This window comes from Acomys minous (assembly GCF_964271855.1).
Source record: "Acomys minous genome assembly, chromosome: 15".
Lineage (NCBI taxonomy): Eukaryota > Metazoa > Chordata > Mammalia > Rodentia > Muridae > Acomys > Acomys minous.
In genome coordinates, this window is record NC_140497.1 from 54,992,384 (window position 1) to 54,999,230 (window position 6,847).

Below are 6,847 nucleotides of genomic sequence, written 5' to 3' on the forward strand. Positions count from 1 at the left end.
TTTCTCCCATTGTGCGAATGCTGGGCCATCATCTGAGGGCGGCTAAGCATGCGTCCTCAGACGGCAAGGAGAGAGGCTCCCACAGAGCAGGATGCAAAGCCACTGTGGCCCGGCTCCTCCCGCGGCACAGCCGTAGCTCCCTGCGTTCTTAGACTCGCTCAGAATGTGCTGACTCCAGAGAAAAACGGTTATCTGAAAATTGTTACTTTCAAAATTAAAGTTCGTCATCATCAGCCTGTTACGAGTACTCCAGACAGCGGAACCAGAATGAGAGGGCAGGCGCTGCACTTTGTCCTCTCTAGTAAAGGTCAAATGCTTTAGCTGTTCTGTGAGTCACCTTCACATCACGGAAAACATGGTTCCTCTTCTCTTTTCCCCAGTGATTCAGCTGTTACTTCCTCCACCCAAGACTTAGTGAAGCAACTAAATTCCTTCTCTGAACCTGAGATCCTTAGCTAGTGCAGAAAGGGGAATATGTGCATATAAATAAAGAGGACAGGGACAAGAGACACTGACGCAGCACTGTTGATCACCCAACCCACTCTGTTAACTTGTATCTGTATATTTGGACCCCACATTATCAAAAACTCTCAGAAATACTGTCTGGGTTTTGTCTTCTAAATGTTTACACACATACACACACACACACACACACACACACACACACACACACACTAGCATACCTCAAGAAAGGTAGGTAAATTTTCTAAGAAGGATCTTGATCCAAAAGTAAGATAATGACATGAGGAAACCAGATATCACCCCCAAATGTCATTGTGACGGACCTAGAACCTCTATGCCGTGATCTGGCCAGAGTTCATTCTGAGGAACAGTTGGCTAGAACCAGAGTCTCCTGCCTGGAGGTTATAAAGAGCTCTGGGCGCGGAGCTGGTAAGAGAAATGAATCCTGGAGACTTGGTAAGGAAGCCCCAAAACACAGCAGCACCTTCTCCTGGCCAGCTTCTCCCTCCTCGGAAGTCTTGGGAATGGAGCCAAGATGGAGTCTTCACTTCGGTAAATGACATTAAAGAGGCTCTGCGTGCTGTTTTTGAGACAGAAGTGGAAGTGGAAGGGTAGTTTTTGTGTAAAAGGAAAACCTTAGCTGTCTCTTCCTTCTTCCTCGGCACTACCTAGGAGGTGGCTGCCATCTCTTTTGCAGCATCATGGCTGCCCTCAGGCCTCTGGTGAAGCCCAAGATTTTCAAAAAGAAGACCAAGAAGTTCATCAGGCACCTGTCAGACCAATGTGTCAAAATTAAATGAAACTGGCGGAAACCCAGAGGTATTGACAACAGGGTGTGGAAAAGATTCAAGGGCCGGATCCTGATGCCCAGCATTGGTTATGGGAGCAACAAGAAGACCAAGCACATGCCGATTAGCGGCTTCTAGAAGTTTCTGGTCCACAATGTCAAGGCGCTGGAAGTGCTGCTGATGTGCAACAAATCTTACTGTGCTGAGATTGCTCACAACGTTTCCTCCAAGAACCGAAAAGCCATCGTAGAAAGAGTAGCACAGCTGGCCATCAGAGTCGCCAGTCCCAATGTCAGGCTGCGCAGCGAAGAAAGTGAGTGGATGGCTGGGGTGCGTGTTTTATTTGTGTTTAAATAAAACCTCAAAAACTGCCAAAAAAAAAAGTAGAACCTTAAATGAATGAAAGTTCAGCTCCTGTGTGAGTCACGGCTTCACTTCTCAACCCCTGTTGCTTTCCTCTTCCCACTTCAGAAGCCGGAGTCCAGCAACTATGGACTTCAATCACAAAAAAATAATTTTCCGCTATATAAAGACCCAGGTAAATCCTTTTTCATTAAAGATCATTTCCAAGGGCCAGTTACTTAGCGGAAGAAGCTCCCTTTTATAGAGCCTCCTTTTTATTTTCCTTAATTTGATGTGTGTGTTCCTGTGTATACGGGTGCATGTATGCATGCACACATGTATTCATGTGCATGTGAATGTCAGAGGTCAACCTTGGGTGTCACTCCTCAAGTACCATCCACCTTAGTTTTTGAGACAGCCTCTCATTAATGTGAAGTTTACTAATTAGGCTAGACTGACTGTCCATTGAACCCCAAGCATTTGCCAGCCTCTGTCTCCCTCACACCAGGATTAAAAGTGTGCTCTACATCAGGGGGTTTTCACGTGGGCTCTGGAAATCAAACATTTGTGCAGCAAGCACTTTGCTATCTGAGCTCTCTCCAGCCCACTAGAGCTCCCTTTTTAATATGCCTGGGAAGTACTAAGGATAAAATCAGAAGACCTGGATTTGCATTCTGGATCCACCACTCATGAATTGCGTGCCCTGACATGACACAGAACCTTCTGGAATGTCTGTGTATCTATAAAGTAGAGTGAATACATCATATTTTTGTTCAGGGTATATCATCAAACTAGGAAATGTCTATATGCTGTGAGGTACCACGTAAGTGTAAGGTTAGGTGTATTTCACTAGAGCTTCCATCTGTCTATTTGGACCAAGTCACTATTTTTCTTAAGACCCAAGAGAAATTCGGAGGTACCACAATACACCATTACTCCTTAAGGGACACTGAATATCACTTAAGACTCTTCCTTAGAAGCAACTAGAAACAGAACTCTTGGTTTCTGTGAACACAGCTCACCACGAATTAAGACATGACGTTATATCTCTGTTTTTCTGAGACCTAAGGTCTGAGCTAGATGACTGCTTGGGGAGCTTCCTGTCTGGGGCTCATTTGAATATGAACCACACTTAAAGAACCATCAGCTTGAGTGTTACAAGCAAGGACGTCTTTACCACACATAGGATATTGGGATAATAGGTTCTGGTGCGAAAACCAAGGTAAAACTGCCTGCTGTTTATTTGCATATTTATTCATTTGCTTATTTGTTTATTTATTTATTTATTCATTTATTTATTTATTTTAAAACCATGGAAGGAACTTGGCTAACAAAGCTTTATCAGCTCCTCTTTCACCTAAAAGATGTGTCTAGACTCTCTTGCCAAATATAATGAAATTCCTCACCAGAATTCTCAGAGGGAGAATAATCATATATTTTAGAAGCATCTGGCCCAGGGAGGTGAATTGTGAAATACTTTTCAGAGAATTGTCCAGTGGTATCTGGTTTGGATGGAAAGTTAGAGTTATTTTGTTGTTGTTGTTTGGGTTTAGGAAAGTAGGCCTTAGGAAACTGGCGCAGTTCTCCATATTTTCTCTTGTTTATTTCTCCTGTGTGTGGATAAGAAGGCATAGCAGGCTGGGCATCTTTCATACTTCAGGAGAAAATAGGTTTTCATCAGGGAATGCTTCTGCACAGAATCCCTGTACCAATGGGAGCTTCACAAAAGGCACATGTCTAATAACCTGAGGTGCAGGCCGGGCATAGTGGCACACGCCACCCAGCACTTGGGAGACAGAAGCAGACAGATCTCTGTGTGTTTGAGCCCAGCCTGGTCTACCGAGTGAGTCCAGGACAGCTAAGGCTACATAGAGAGACCCTGTCTCGAAAAACCAAAATAAAATAAAATAACCTGAGGTGCTTATTCATAGTGTGTTTAGACTTGAGGCTTCTTCTTGCCTCTCCTCCTGCTTTTCTTTATTTCCCTTAGTACAAATAAAATGAAGATTTTTTTTAGTACATTGGAATTCTGTACAATTTATCAGATTATACGATAACTCAATTCTGAGAGGTTTAAAAAAAAAATGAAGCCAGGAATTGCCAGCTGCCGTAGAACAAAAAGATCCTGCCACCAAAACCTAGACCTATGTCCAGGCTCTGGTTCCCTCGGGGCTGGGAAACTGCCACAGCCTCCCACTCAGCCTGCCTATGCCCAGCACTTGTCCTGATCTTCCCTGCACAGCCCTGGCCCTAGCTGTATTTTGGGGTGATCAGCTCCTTGGGTTCCTTTCTCTGCTAACAAGTAAGAAAGCAGCCTGACTCAGTCTGATAGCACACGCCTTTAATCCAGCTCTCAGGAGGCAGAAGCAGGTGGATCTCTGTGAGACTGAGGCCAGCCTAATGTATATAATGAATACTGTGCCAGTGAGAGCTGCATAATAGGGCACCGTCACAGGAGGAAGAGGAAGAGGAAGAGGAAGAGAAAAGAAAGCAGCTAGGGCAGCTGAATTACAAGAGATGTGCTTGTAACCCCAGATCTTAGAACAAAGAAACCAGAGGATCATGAGATCAAATCCCCAGCTACATAGGGAGTTGGAGGCTAGCCTGAACTGTACAGCATAACCCTTGTCTTGAAAATTAAAAATATAAGAAATCAAGCAAGCACTTCTCTAACGTGCTCTCAAAGGTCCTCTATAGCTGGGCATGGGGGTGCACACCTGTAATCCCAGCACTCTGCGATACAGAGGTAAGCAGATCTCTGAGAATTAAAGCCAGCCTGTCTCAAAAAAGAAACAAAGAGTCCTGCTCAAACTATGGCACCAGCCAAGGACAATACATTCAGTATACTTCGAACCTCTACCCAGATCTAGCCAATGGACAGGACATTCTCCACAGTTGAGTGGAGAGTGGGGACTGACTTTCACACGAACTCTGTTGCCCCATATTTGACCACGTCCCCTGGATGGGGAGGCCTGGTGGCACTCAGAGGAAGGACAGCAGGTTACCAAGAAGAGACTTGATACCCTATGAGCATATACAGGGGGAGGAGGTCCCCCTCAGTCACAGTCATAGGGGAGGGGAGTAAGGGGAAAATGGGAGGGAGGGAGGAATGGGAGGATACAAGGGATGGGATAACAATTGAGATGTAATATGAATAAATTAATAAAGCATTTTTTAAAAACACACAAAGAAAAAAGGTCCTTTATAACTGTACCCAAACACACCTCTTTTTCCTCCTGCTCACTCACCCTGTCTTCTCTATCGTCCAAACATCCTCAGAATAGTATATACTTTCCCAAAGGCATCTGCTTTTTTCCTAAGATACATTCCTGAACTCCCTTCCCCAGGGAAACCCACCTCCTTCTCAGGCGTAAGACTCCTCCCCTTACTCACACTGGCCTCCCCTGGAATATAAGTAAGTTTCTGTCATTTGCACTCAGTCACTGCCAAAATGGTAATCTCCAATTCTGTTACAGACTGAAGGGTGATGTAGCCCCGCGTAAGTGCTGAAGCCTAACGTGATGGTGTTCGAAGACGTGGCCTTTAGAAGGTCATGGGGATTACATGAGGTCATCAAGGTGGGACCCTCCACTGTCTGGTTTAGTTCCATAAGAAGAGGAAACACAGCTGGGCGGTGGTGGCGCACGCCTTTAATCCCAGCACTTGGGAGGCAGAGGCAGGCGGATCGCTGTGAGTTCCAGGCCAGCCTGGTCTACAAAGGGAGTCCAGGACAGGCAAGGCTACACAGAAAAACCCTGTCTCAAAAACCAAAAAAAAAAAAAAAAAAGAAGAAGAAGAGGAGGAGGAGGAGGAGGAGGAGGAGACACTCCCCACTAGCATGTACTGAAGAAAGACCCTGCGAGTGTACAGAGAGCTAGCGGCCATCTGCTAGGGGAGGAGAGAGGTCTCACCTGGCCATCCTGGCATCCTGATGCCTCGATTGCAGCTTCTAGAAATGTGAGAAAATAAGTTTCTGCCATGTAGGCCACTCAACTCATAGTTCTTTATTATGATAACCAGGGATGGCTAAAATAGTAACTTCGCCTTCTCTTACTTTGCCTCCTATCTTCCCAATAGGGTGACTCACTCACTTGTCCTGGAGAGTAGTGGGACTGAAAACACTGAAAGGTCTTCCACGTGACTCAGTGACTCAGCTCGCAGAAATCAGCCTCACTCACCTTCAACCCAGGGTTTCTGACCAGTAGAAGACTTTGTGGAAGAATGGCTTTTAAAAATAATTCAAGTGGCCAGGTGTGGTGGTGCACGCCTTTGATCCCAGCACTCAGGAGGCAGAGGCAGGGAGATCTCTGTGAGTTCGAGGCCAGGCTGGTCTACAAAGTGAGTCCAGGACAGCCAAGGCTACACAGAGAAACCCTGTCTCGAAAAACAAAACAAAACAAAAACAAAAAATAATTCAAGTGCTGAAAAGATGGCTCAGAGGTTAAGAGCACTGACTGCTCTTCCAAAGGTCATGAGTTCAATTCCCAGCAACCACATGGTGGCTCACAACCATCTATAACAATATCTGGTGCTCTCTTCTGATGTGTAGGCAGAATGCTGTATACATAATAAATAAAAATAAATCTTTAAAAAATAAAATAATTCAAGCTAGCCACTATGGTGTGTGTCTGTAATCTCAGCACTTGGGAGGTAGAAGCTGGATTGTTGCAAGCTTGTGGCCAGCTGGGGCTGCATAGCAAGACCTTGTCGGGGGTGGGGGGGGAGGGGGGACGGGGGGGAAGATGATGATGATGGTGGTAATAATGGTGGTGATGATGTCCAACCTTTGTGGTACAGGCTTAGTTAACCCAGCAGTTCGGAGGGGGAGGCACTAGGATCATGTCCAGCACAAGTCCAGCCTGAGCTATGTAGAGAGACCCTGTCTCAAACCAAGAGCAAGCAAACAAACAAAAAGACCTGGGGGTATAATTCAGTGGTAGACTACTTGCCCTGCCTCTCATGCTCAAGTTCAATGGCAACGCCGCAGGGAAACCAACGAATGAACAAATTCAAGATCGCTTTTGTGCCTTGAAGATTGTATTCTGACTAGAATAATGTCTCCTAAGAATAGTAACTGAGAGGCTGAAGGGATAATTCAGCAGTCAAAGAGCACTTGCTGCTCTTGCAGAAAATTCACATTCCATTCCTGGTATCTACATAGTGGCTAACAACTGGCTATCACCCCAGTTCCAGGGCATCCAGGTCTGTCCTCTGGCTTCCCAGGGGCATCAGGCACATATGTAGATATACATGCA

At 45.5% G+C, this 6,847-nt stretch overlaps 1 pseudogene across 1 annotated transcript; it reads left to right on the plus strand.

Annotated features, from left to right (window-relative positions):
* Window positions 1–1,139: 1,139 nt before the first annotated feature.
* On the plus strand, window positions 1,140–1,607 carry LOC311584169 (large ribosomal subunit protein eL32-like; annotated as a pseudogene). Its single transcript has one exon. The product of its transcript is annotated as a large ribosomal subunit protein eL32-like (transcript).
* The last annotated feature ends 5,240 nt before the right edge of the window (window positions 1,608–6,847 follow it).